This window comes from Rhinatrema bivittatum, chromosome 11 (assembly GCF_901001135.1).
Source record: "Rhinatrema bivittatum chromosome 11, aRhiBiv1.1, whole genome shotgun sequence".
Lineage (NCBI taxonomy): Eukaryota > Metazoa > Chordata > Amphibia > Gymnophiona > Rhinatrematidae > Rhinatrema > Rhinatrema bivittatum.
The window spans coordinates 45,160,905-45,174,950 of record NC_042625.1 but is presented as its reverse complement, the minus strand read 5'-3'; positions in this window follow the sequence as shown (position 1 = coordinate 45,174,950).

The window sequence follows — 14,046 nt, the reverse complement described above, 5'->3', positions numbered from 1 at the left end:
AGCCAACTTCCCAGTTACAGGCCATTGGAAAAGGGACCCATATCCCCGGGGCCATGCACGGTGGGGAACAAAAGTCCAAGTAGCAAAAGAAAAGATCAAGTAAACTCACCTTGGTAATAAGATATGTTAGGGAGGCTTGGGTGTTGGATTAAGAAGTGGTCTTGTAGGAATCAAAGCTGCAGATGACAAAGCCTGCAATGGCCTAGCAACGGAGGTGGTGAAGGCCAGCACGTGTAACAGATTTTGAGCATACTTGGGACAGACAGGGACGACAGTAACAGGAAACGTGTTGAGAGGGGGGGGGGGGGGAGCTGGCATTGGGTTAAATATGGAAATTTGTAGGCGCGTCTACACAAAGTGGAAGAATCTCAATGGAGCAGGCTGGATGGGCAATTCAGTCTTTGTCTGTCATCCTTTCTGTTACTGTGTTCACCACAAACCAGGGTACCATGGATGAAAAATGACAGCAATACTCCTTATTCCCAAATAAGAGGCTACATGCAGAAAACGACTGCCCACTTCCACAGACAGGTCAAGGCTAAATCCCCTTCCTTCCTTTCTTTCCCTTCGCCTCATTCACCGATGCCCTAGAGGACTAAAAGTGAAACAGTGGGAAGCAGCCGACTGCATAGCGGCCAGGCACCAAGGGCTCGCTGTAAGTGCAGCTGCTTTCCTTTCAATCTCAGCGGCATTTACCTGGAACAGGAAAACCACTGAAACGGTACACCCTAGAGTCCAAGCAAATGTTGTCCAATGTTGAAGGCACAGCCCCCATCAATACACAGGAGCAGCTCCATACCAAGCCCCTTCAATGATACGCACAAGATCGTTACTTCATTCATCCGCATACCTTCTCAAACGTTTCACCCAAATCAGTCGGGTTTTTTTGCCTACAAGCGTCCATATAATGCCATAGAGGAGATCGGATTATACCATTCTTTAACGAGGTGCACTTCAGTCATATCCCTACAGTTTATCATCCACTTACTCTCGATAAGGAGCTTCTTACTCTGCTCTGCAAAACCACAAAGAAGGATGAAGCCTAGGCTTAGCCTGACAAATAATTAAGGGTCATGTACCAGGAAAGGGTGGGGGGGGAGGGGGAGAGGTGGGCATTTCCCATGACGTGTGGAAATGTCTCCTGGAAACACCATGCAGGTGGCAGCACAGACCTTTCAAACCCCACCCTCCTTCACTCACAGACAATGTTTGGGGGAGAAAAAAAAAATAGCTCGGAGTCCCTACACAGGTGAAAGTGTCCCGTGCCGCCAAGCGTGCTTCCCAGTGCGGGCTTCAACTCGGCAGAACAATTAAAGGTCGCCGAAACTACCATAGATAGGAGGATCTATTGCCAGCCTGTACCCTGAACATAATTAGTTCCTCTTAATATCAGTGCACGCGTAAACCACGTACGCTTGTCATATAAACCCCCCACCTGCGTCACCCAAGCATCCTCTTCTTTGTTACTCTTACCATAATTTAGCAGACGAGAAACAGGTGATTTTTTTTTCTGTTGTCCCACATACAGAGTCCATGTCCCAATGAATGGCATTTACAGGATACATCAGACCAGAGCAGAATAAAATGATACTTTTTCACGCTTTGAAAGTTTAACGCACTCTGTATCGATGCAAAAACAGTCAAACAAAAGGGGAAAAGCCTTGATGTAACAGGATTATAGAGGATTTAACCAACCATGCTTACTGCACAACACACTAAAAGTAAGCGAGTCTGTGAGTGCACGTGAATAATCCTTTGCACGTTTGATCTGACAGAAGCACAGCACTGGACAGCAGGCATCCTGTGAATGTGCAATGGAGCTGGTCACCCAAGTAAGCTTGGCCACACTTCTTAAGAACATAAGACCATAAGAAATTGCCATGCTGGGTCAGACCAAGGGTCCATCAAGCCCAGCATCCTGTTTCCAACAGAGGCCAAACCAGGCCACAAGAACCTGGCAATTACCCAAACACTAAGAAGATCCCATGCTACTGATGCAATTAATAGCAGTGGCTATTCCCTAAGTAAACTTGATTAATAGCCATTAATGAACTTCTCCTCCAAGAACTTATCCAAACCTTTTTTGAACCCAGCTACACTAATTGCACTAACCACATCCTCTGGCAACAAATTCCAGAGCTTTATTCTGCATTGAGTGAAAAAGAATTTTCTCCGATTAGTCTTAAATGTGCTACTTGCTAACTTCATGGAATGCCCCCTAGTCCTTCTATTATTCGAAAGTGTAAATAACCAAGTCACATCTACTCGTTCAAGACCTCTCATGATCTTAAAGACCTCTATCATATCCCCCCTCAGCCGTCTCTTCTCCAAGCTGAACAGCCCTAACCTCTTCAACCTTTCATCATAGGGGAGCTGTTCCATCCCCCTTATCATTTTGGTTGCCCTTCTTTGTACCTTCTCCATCGCAACTAGACAAATGTCAAATCAAGATAAAATGCTATGCTGACCTAAAATGCTGCAGAAAATAGTAGTGCTGACTACACGGGCGGAATAATATTGAGAAAGCCTCCTGACCAATCTCTCTCTGTCACGTGCACACAGGGCCACGCTAGGTACATCACAGAGCTTACTTACAATCTGTCTTTAAGCAAAAAGGGCATTCAGTAGTTTAAGTTCCCACAGCGAGCGGTACCAGATTTCATAGGGCGCTTCAGTAGCCATGACTCTCTTCCAGTGGTGCAAAATCATCATATTATTGGTTACCTTTTACTGAAGCTGGGACCTGTGCGTCTGAAAAGCTCACGTACAATATCCTCTCCAAATAATTCTTATGCCGGTCCTATAATACATAGGGCAGCTTGCTAAGACCTTTTTTCTCTCCAGGAACAATACATTTCCTAAAACTCTGCCCTCCCTCCACCCAGAAACTGGAGAATATTTTCAGATCCGACATGCTGCCTAGAAAAGCAACATTTTTTTTTTCATGATTTGTATTTCATGCATGTTCTCCTGCCACGGCAGACAGCAATCTTATCGAACACATTAACATTAAAAAAAACAACACACACATACATACCACAATCTTATCAAGATAAGAGCTCCCAGGAGGAATGAAATCACAGGCTGACCAACCTCCCACAGATCACACAGTTTTGGCTAAAAGGACACAGTCCCCAAGCTGACTGAGTGACACAAATAATATCTCTTTCCTGCACAGCCCTCCCCAAAAAGCGAAGCTGCACCACAAACTGCGTCCAAACTAGTGACGAGTAATGACACACGGGGTGGGGGGGGGACAAACGTGTCCACCATGGGCCTTTGACCCATACAGCAGAGCCCAGAGTTCCTGCTTATGGCAAGCCGGGGGGGGGGGGGGGGGTAATCTGTTGTCAGATCTCTGCCCAAGAACAACCTTAATGTGTATTAAAAAAAAAAAAAAGAGGACAAATGGAGGGTTTGTGTTTTGGATTTTTTTATTTTTTTTTTAGGGGAAAAGGGAGAAAGCAGGAGTTCAGTGCAATTGTAGAACTACAGGAAACATGTAACCCTTTCACTAACCACACTGTGAACTGTAGCCTGAGAGTTAATTAGGCCACCAGTAACTTGTGGTTAAATCATTAGAAGGGACACAGACAAATCTTTTTTATTATTATTTGTAAGAGAAGACCCGAAAAATGAAATTTGTGGCATCATGCAACCAGAGGTTCTGGTGGCAAACTGGTAAATTTAAAGCTGGAGGGCAGGATAGAGGCAAGAGAGACAAAGGGAAACAAAGAGCGGACCAAGGAAAGGACCTAAAAAAAAACAACAACAAAAAAAACCAGCCAAGAGCAGGAAGTAAATGGAAAAGTGGAGCACAGAGAGAAATGGCAGACCACAGCCAGAGTTTGCACAAAGTGGTGACAGCTGTTCTGTGTCTATCGTTAAATAAAAACAGGGTATAACGCCCCAAAACCATCCACTTCAGACAGCAGGGCTCTTTTCTCCTCAGAGAAAGATCAGCTTATAGGGGCAATGGGCATATCCGGTCCTGCAACATTTAACACACTTCTCCCCTCTACCCCAACCCTTGCCTCACTTCACATCACTACCCTCATGTATCTCATCTATGGCTGGAAAATTAAGGCTCTGCAAGAGAAAAAAAAAATGGGCGTTTAAAAAAAAAAAAAATTCCTTTCTGGTGATCCTTGCACCGTCTACATAAGAACATAAGAACATAAGAAAATGCCATACTGGGTCAGACCAAGGGTCCATCAAGCCCAGCATCCTGTTTCCAACAGTGGCCAATCCAGGCCATAAGAACCTGGCAAGTACCCAAAAACTAAGTCTATTCCATGTAACCATTGCTAATGGCAGTGGCTATTCTCTAAGTGAACTTAATAGCAGGTAATGGACTTCTCCTCCAAGAACTTATCCAATCCTTTTTTAAACACAGGTATACTTACTGCACGAACCACATTCTCTGGCAACAAATTCCAGAGTTTAATTGTGCGTTGAGTAAAAAAGAACTTTCTCCGATTAGTTTTAAATGTGCCCCATGCTAACTTCATGGAGTGTCCCCTAGTCTTTCTACTATCCGAAAGAGTAAATAACCGATTCACATCTACCCGTTCTAGACCTCTCATGATTTTAAACACCTCTATCATATCCCCCCTCAGTCGTCTCTTCTCCAAGCTGAAAAGTCCTAACCTCTTTAGTCTTTCCTCATAGGGGAGTTGTTCCATTCCCCTTATCATTTTGGTAGCCCTTCTCTGTACCTTCTCCATCGCAATTATATCTTTTTTGAGATGTGGCGACCAGAATTGTACACAGTATTCAAGGTGCGGTCTCACCATGGAGCGATACAGAGGCATTATGACATTTTCCGTTTTATTCATCATTCCTTTTCTAATAATTCCCAACATTCTGTTTGCTTTTTTGACTGCTGCAGCACACTGAACCGACGATTTCAATGTGTTATCCACTATGACACCTAGATCTCTTTCTTGGGTTGTAGCACCTAATATGGAACCCAACATCGTGTAATTATAGCATGGGTTATTTTTCCCTATATGCATCACCTTGCACTTATCCACATTAAATTTCATCTGCCATTTGGATGCCCAATTTTCCAGTCTCACAAGGTCTTCCTGCAATTTATCACAATCTGCTTGTGATTTAACTACTCTGAACAATTTTGTGTCATCTGCAAATTTGATTATCTCACTCGTCGTATTTCTTTCCAGATCATTTATAAATATATTGAACAGTAAGGGTCCCAATACAGATCCCTGAGGCACTCCACTGTCCACTCCCTTCCACTGAGAAAATTGCCCATTTAATCCTACTCTCTGTTTCCTGTCTTTTAGCCAGTTTGCAATCCACGAAAGGACATCGCCACCTATCCCATGACTTTTTACTTTTCCTAGAAGCCTCTCATGAGGAACTCTGTCAAACGCCTTCTGAAAATCCAAGTATACTATATCTACCGGTTCACCTTTATCCACATGTTTATTAACTCCTTCAAAAAAGTGAAGCAGATTTGTGAGGCAAGACTTGCCCTGGGTAAAGCCATGCTGACTTTGTTCCATTAAACCATGTCTTTCTATATGTTCTGTGATTTTGATGTTTAGAACACTTTCCACTATTTTTCCTGGCACTGAAGTCAGGCTAACCGGTCTGTAGTTTCCCGGATCGCCCCTGGAGCCCTTTTTAAATATTGGGGTTACATTTGCTATCCTCCAGTCTTCAGGTACAATGGATGATTTTAATGATAAGTTACAAATTTTTACTAATAGGTCTGAAATTTCATTTTTTAGTTCCTTCAGAACTCTGGGGTGTATACCATCCGGTCCAGGTGATTTACTACTCTTCTGTTTGTCAATCAGGCCTAGCACATCTTCTAGGTTCACCGTGATTTGATTCAGTCCATCTGAATCATTACCCATGAAAACCTTCTCCATTACGGGTACCTCCCCAACATCCTCTTCAGTAAACACCGAAGCAAAGAAATCATTTAATCTTTCCGCGATGGCCTTATCTTCTCTAAGTGCCCCTTTAACCCCTCGATCATCTAACGGTCCAACTGACTCCCTCACAGGCTTTCTGCTTCGGATATATTTAAAAAAGTTTTTACTGTGAGTTTTTGCCTCTACAGCCAACTTCTTTTCAAATTCTCTCTTAGCCTGTCTTATCAATGTCTTACATTTAACTTGCCAATGTTTATGCTTTATCCTATTTTCTTCTGTTGGATCCTTCTTCCAATTTTTGAATGAAGTCTCTATCTACCAATCATTACAATGTTTTACTTCTCGTTAAACTGTTTATCTTTCCTCTAACTCTAATCCCAGTTAGAATGACCCCGTTTTATTGTAACTTTTTTTCTTCCATGCACTTGTTTTACCTTTTAATGTATACTCTTATGTTATTAGTTATTTACGTTATAATGTATTTCTCACCCCTTGTTTTATGTAAACCGACATGATACGAACTCCGTGAATGCCGGTATAGAAAAATACAAATAAATAAATAAAAAAAAAAGATCTTTTGGCTAAAATAGCTTCTTTCACCTCCCCTTTTAACCATGCCGGTAATCGTTTTGCCTTCTTTCCACCTTTCTTAATGTGTGGAATACATCTGGACTGTGCTTCTAGAATGGTATTTTTTAACAATGACCACGCCTCTTGGACATTTTTTACTTTTGTAGCTGCTCCTTTCAGTTTTTTTCTAACAATTTTTCTCATTTTATCAAAGTTTCCCTTTTGAAAGTTTAGCACGAGAGCCTTGGATTTGCACACTGTTCCTTTTCCAGTCATTAAACCAAATTTGATCATATTATGATCACTATTGCCAAGCGGCCCCACCACCGTTACCTCTCTCACCAAGTCCTGTGCTCCACTGAGAATTAGATCTAAAATTGCTCCCTCTCTCGTCGGTTCCTGAACCAATTGCTCCATAAAGCTATCATTTATTCCATCCAGGAACGTTCTCTCTCTAGCGTGACCCGATGATACATTTACCCAGTCTATATTGGGGTAATTGAAGTCTCCCATTATTACTGCACTACCAATTTGGTTAGCTTCCCTAATTTCTCTTAGCATTTCACTGTCCATCTCACCATCTTGACCAGGTGGACGGTAGTATACCCCTATCACTGTAGTCTTCCCTGATACACAAGGGATTTCTACCCATAAAGATTCAATTTTGTATTTAGTCTCATGCAGGATGTTTATCCTGTTGGACTCTATGCCATCCCGGACATAAAGCGCCACACCTCCTCCCGACTGCTCCTCTCTGTCATTGCGATATAATTTGTACCCCGGTATAGCACTGTCCCATTGGTTATCCTCTTTCCACCATGTCTCTGAGATGCCAATTAAGTCTATGTCATCATTTACTGCTATACATTCTAATTCTCCCATCTTACTTCTTAGACTTCTGGCATTAGCATACAAACATTTCAAAGTTTGTTTTTTGTTTGTATTTTTATTCTGCTTTTTAATTGATAGGGATAAGTTAGAATTTTTTAGCTCAGGTGAGTTTTTAGTTACAGGCACTTTTCTAATTATTGGAACCTCACTGTCGGGATGCCCTAATTCTAATGCATCATTAGTATCCTTTAAAGATACATCTCTCCGAACCATGCGCTGCTGAGCGACTGTCAGCTTTCCCCTTTGTTCTAGTTTAAAAGCTGCTCTATCTTCTTTTTAAAGGTTAGCGCCAGCAGTCTGGTTCCACCCTGGTTAAGGTGGAGCCCATCCCTTCGGAAGAGACTCCCCCTTCCCCAAAAGGTTCCCCAGTTCCTAACAAAACTGAATCCCTCTTCCTTGCACCATCGTCTCATCCACGCATTGAGACTCCGGAGCTCTGCCTGCCTCTGCTGACCTGCGCGTGGAACAGGGAGCATTTCAGAGAATGCTACCCTGGAGGTTCTGGATTTAATCTTTCTACCTAAGAGCCTAAATTTGGCTTCCAGAACCTCCCTCCCACATTTTCCTATGTCGTTGGTGCCCACGTGTACCACGACAGCCGGCTCCTCCCCAGCACTGTCTAAAATTCTATCTAGGTGACGCGTGAGGTCCGCCACCTTCGCACCAGGTAGGCATGTTACCAAGCGATCCTCACGCCCACCCGCCACCCAGCTATCTACATTCCTAATAATCGAATCACCAACTATGACGGCCGACCTAACCCTTCCCTCCTGGGCAGTAGGCCTTGGGGAGATATCCTCAGTGCGAAAGGACAATGCATCACCTAGAGAGCAGGTCCTTGCTACAGGATCCTTTCCTGCTACACCTGGTTGGTGCTCTCCCATTATGAGACCTTCTTCCTCCAAGGCAGCACCAGGGCTGCCAGTCTGAAGTTGGGACTGGACTACTATGTCCCTGAAGGTCTCATCTATATACCTCTCTGTCTCCCTCAGCTGTCTCCCTACAGAACGTGTCTACTCTTCTCTCTCTTCCCCTTGCACAGAACTGCAATAATTATCTCAGCCTATTTTCTGAATCGTTCAGCCAATCTCTTATGGGATTCCTGTCTCAACATTCTAACCACACCCCCTCCGTTATGTAATCTATTCCGCGCACGGAAACCCTCTTATAGCATTATAATGTGCTCTACTTCACTCGCCACCAAAGGAAAGACGGTTGCGACACCTCTCTCTTACTTGCTAATAATGTAACTGAATTATTGGAAAATGCTGCATGGAAATCTTTGAAATAAACATTTTTTGCATGCATAATCAGCCTGTGAAAATAGTGAAAAAGATTTAAAGTGATGGGCTCATAAATACCATTGATGCTACTCTTCAGTATTTCACCATAAACACGTTTCGTTTGCTAGCTATTAGGAACAAATTCAATGCTGCATTTGTAAACATTAATTATACATGGGGCAAAAATGAATGGCTCCACACATCAGTGGGGCTCTGCTGGGCCTCCCCTTGCTTGTTGCTCAGCTGTCATCTCCTCTTGTTATGCAGCTTTATAGGAAGAAAACAGGGATATAAGAAATACTTATTATCAGTAATTGCATAATTCTCAACAAGGTAGTTCCTGCAGGTAAGTCAGTCCCAAGTTCAGGCATGCCGGGATCATAATTATTTATGTACTTCTAAAGTGTTACGTCCAAAGGCCGCATTCAACAATATGCAGTCAGGTCGGGAGTTAGAAAGAGAAGCAGAGGAGACAGCGAGGAGACAGCGAGGAGACATGCTATCTTATGTACAGAAATGAGATTAGGATGACCGCTAGTAATTATAAAATATATTCTTTAAAAGGCTGAGCTCTTTGGATCCTCTGTGGATCCAGCCTGTGCGAGTCAGCCCAATTTTTTTCAAGTGTACTTTTGGGGAAAAAGGAATTAGAAAGCTCATATTTACCCTACGGTGTAGTAAGCAAGTGGGGCTTGCATAGGTCCTAATGGAGCGCTTTGTCGTCTCAGTACTGGAGCCAGGCGGCATTGCATCGGCCCCATGCTCAGTTTCACCAGATGTCTGGCCAGCCTCCTCTTTGGATGAGGCATCCTTTAGCCCGATGAACTCCCTCACTCTTCCAAACGGCTTCGGTCAACGTAAGCAATTTTACGATCACCCCCTTTGCCTTGTAGAGTTCTGCATCTTAGCAATTGGTGTTCCATTGGAGACTCCAGCAACTTTGTCGCATGCAGAAGACTCGGGCCCGCTGTTGTCCTGTGGTTTCCAGGTGGTGTCAGAGAACAGCCTAAGGTTCCTTGCTTGGGAAGAGGAAGGAGGGGAGGAGGAGTAACCTAGTAGTTAGAGCAGCGGGGCTGTGAACCAGGGAAACCAGTGCTCAAATTCCACCGACACTCCTTGTGACCTTGGGCAAGTCACTTCACCCTCCATTGCCTCAGGTACAAACTTAGATTTGTCAGCCGTATGGGGACAGGGAAATACCTACGGTACCTGAATGTAATCCGCTTTAAAGTGCCGAAAAGCGGAATATGAATCAAATAAATAAATAAGAAAGGGGTTTGAAGTTAGGTTCTGGTCTGGATGTTGCTCATCTCCAGGTTGGGAATGATTTATTATCAGACTACTCTGCCCCAAAATGCTGTAGGAAATTTGGAAAAATGTTACACATAGCATAGAGGCAGTAGTCTCAGCAAAAGTGGACCAGATTAAAGTTTAAGTGGAAAAATTGTATTTTAAAGTCACAGAATACAGGAAAACCATGGAACAAGACAAGAGAATGGTCTTTTTGGAAAACAAATCTGCAATGTCCGGGACTGTGATGAGAGAAAGCATTAAAGAAGATAGTTATACAAAAGAGGGTGGAGATACCTGGCAGAATAATGTGAAGGTTTAACAATTAGAAAATGTCTCCCACTGAACTGTGTAAACATTATAAGATGTAGATTCTCGCTATTTCTAAAAGAGGCATTTCCTCTGTTACTATTGCCATATTTCTTACTTTATAGAAACTAGATGAAAATCAAACTGGTGATGTGTATCTGGAGTGAAACGCAACAATTAGGAAATCTGGAAGAGCACATAGAGACAAGACAATGTTGATTGTGTGCCTTTTAGATTAACTCCAGATTGAAGCAGGGTTTTGAAACTGTATGCAGAAGTGTGATAAATCATTTTTTAGAGCATAAAACATGAATGTTTCCAGATGTTGTGCATCCTACACAATCATGGCGAGAGCAATTCCTAAGTAAGATGAGGTTTTGCAATCTGGGACACCATGCCTGCTGAAATACCTCTGTAGAAGCTTTAACAACACTGAAAGATAAGATTTATGTTTTCACCAAATCTGAACATTTGATAGCTTTTCTTGCAGAATAATTCAGAAGTCAAAACTCCAGCTTTCTTTCTAATATCCTTAGCTTTTAGTTTTTTTCTGTTACTTACTGATGGAGTTTCCTCTGAATGTTTTGTGGTTTAGGATTATTATGTGTTTGATAGCTTGCAGCTGTTCTGTATTGTTGCTTTTCTTTGAGGATTTTTCTTTTTGGGCTAATTTCATTCCCCCTGGAACTGATGGTATTTTACAACAGTTGATGTTTTATTAATTGTTAATAATTATGAATATTTGTTTTCTTGGGACTCCTGTTGTATTTCATTTTTCATATTTTGGAAAGTTTATTTGTAAAATGGAGTAAAAGGAAAGCAATTTTAAAAAATACTTACGAAAAGAGTATGGGAATCGTTGCTACATGTTTATAGTCTATTATAGTCTAGGCACTTGTATAATAACTTCTTATGCTTTTATCAAGGTGTGTTTGTTATTCTTGGACATTTTATTGCATCGCAAAATGAAAGCAAAGGTGACAAGTTTAATAAAGCAAACTGAACTGGCCAAACAGTTTTCAGCAGGGAACTGGGCAGACTGGCTGGGTTAATTGGTCTTTATCTGCTGTCATCTACCATGTTACTAAATCAGGGTACATAGGGAGAGAGGATGTCAGAAAAATATAAAAGATCGCCACATCAGAAAGAACACTGCAGCAAAATCTCACTGCATTCCACAGTGCTACTGATGTGCAAACACAGAATTCACCCAGGGCCTCTGCACTAGTACAAGAGCAGGGTATGTGACCACTGGTGCCCCAGACACTGCTGGCCGATTTTGTCTCGAAAAGTGGATGCAAAGCTTCCAAACCATATTCATGACAAAAATATCCGGAGATGTCCATTTCGCAGAACTTTTTCTCAAGCTGTGAAAGAGATATTCAGGCCAAGCTGGCGGTGGGAAGTGGGCAATACTTGGCTCTATCCAACGGAGATTTATTCCTGCATGTAATTCCTGATACACCTGTGAACGTGACAGAATTAAAAAAAAAAGACACATCCTTCTCGCCCTTTGCCCTTGAAGACCTGTCTGTAATTCAGTTTCTCCCAGGTCATAACAGCTGCAAAACTGTAGACCAATTGAAAAAGGAACCACACTCGAAGGCCTGGCGTCTCCGGAAACCACACAACCATCGAGGCAAAATGTGATTGAGGAGCTTCCCTCTGCATAAAACTTTAAATATATCGGCAACTACCCACTAATGTTTAATGGCCTGTAAGGGTGTCAATTTAATTTACAGAGCAGTCTCTCAATCATTCCACATTTTATCACCAGTTTGTCCCAAGAAGCAGCTAATGGCGGTATCTTATGTTTTTGTTCTTTTATTTTAGGCAGTAGAGCTTTACAATTTGGAAAACAGTTTTTATAGAATAGCTGGCTGACGTTAAAACCTGTGCCTCACAGATATTAAGCAACAGGGCAATAATATTTGGTGTGCATTATAATCACAAGACAAGGGAATGCGCAGCACAAGCTAGCAAGGAATTGATTTTCTGTACAAAAGTAAAAAATAAGAAATATAAATGATCATCTGACTAGATAGAAACAGTTTTAAGCCCTGCCCCCACCTCTCTCTGGCATAATGATTAACTGCCCTACTGCCTTATAATGAAATTAATGCTTCAGAGGGTCTGTTTACTCATCTTCTCATTGGCAAGGATAATAATGTGCTTCTTTCATCAGCTGAAAGCCAGTTTATGTCCCAGCTCCAGGACGGCGCACAGCAGAAAGCCCTGAGGGAGCTGCGCACAAAGCCTAGGTACAAGCTTTGCTCTTCTCCGGGGGAATCGGTGGCGCCCTCCCCAGTCCTCTCCATCTCCTCCTCATCCTTAGAGCTCCCCCCCCCCCCCCCCAGTGCACATACTTTCAATCTGCTTCCCCCATGCTGAACTTCTACCTAGGGGCTCTGCGGGGGGGGGGGAAAGACAATAGGCCAGTCTTCTACAAACAAGCAGATCCTAACATGAACCGCAATAGGCTTCCTACCACCCTCAGGGATCCCAGCCAAAACAAACAAACCAAAAAAAAAAAAGCACACACACATTCAACTGCACTCCAGCACACCACAGCAAAACGGCTTCCCAGCCCTCACCCCCTGGGAGGGCTGTGAAAAAAAAAAAAGCAGAACACAGTCTTTATTGTGCAAGGATCTGGGATAAAGTCCAGTGCAGGTACTTATACCTGCCTGCCTTCCCCTGCACTCTGAAGGGATAGCCAGAACTTAACCTAACAAAAGGATCTCCTGCCCCAAAACAGAACTTGGACTGAAAGGCAGGCGCAGGTACAGCTTTACTGCTGCTGCTGCTGCTGCTGCTATGACCTAGCAATGTCATCATTAAAAAAAAAAATAAAGAGAAACAGGATCTGGGGGGTTTGTTTGGATTTTTTTAAATTATACCTTATAAACAGGAATAATGCTCATTGCGTTTGCTATTTACTCAATCTTTACCCAAAACAGAAGAGGGAGGCGAGATGCAAAGGAGAGAAGAGATATTTCTTGGGGGCAAGGACGAATCCCTCCATCAAAGTAGAATACAATTTTAGGAGCTCGGAGGTGCTTTGACCTTTCAAGGGGTCAGAGGTAATAAGACCCACAGTGAACTGATTCTTCCATAACCAAAAGGATGGGGAGGCTCCTGCTCACACCATTGCAAGAGTATAAGCCTGCTTGCCTGGGCAAGCGGGCTGGGGAATGGGGGGGGAGTATGTGGCATAGTGGGGGAAAATGTTAAAAAAAAAAAAATCGCAAACATTTCGGATTACCTGTTGAATGTTCTCAACTTACTGCTTGCTCTGTTTCCATACCATGTATCTTGCACTCTGGTAGTGCTTGAGTACTTTAATAAACAGTTTTACATAAAAGACCCATGGTGAAATTGGTGGCTAGTTTACCGCACGTATATATTTTTTTAGCGCGTGCGGCAAAAGCAGGCTCCTCCACGAGACGTAATAAAGGACAGGTATGCAAATGAGGTGCATGCAGAAAATCCGTGCAAAAGTATAACGCGGGCGAAAGCACAAGCAAATATGCACGGTCAAGGCCCTATGTAATAAACCCCACCGAAACCTGCATTAATGTGGTGCCCAGCGAGCGATTTCACAGGGCGAAAGCCTTTCCCTTTCATAAAGCAGCGAAGTTAGTGGTCCAGGAGTGGGACTTGAAAGCGAGCAGCGCAATGTCTAGCCCTTCCTGCTCCGTGTCTGATCGTGCGGCAGCTGCACCGTCGGACACCAGTAAGCACGGATTTCTCCAAAATGTACCATAGCGACCGGAAAAAGTGAAGGTTAATCC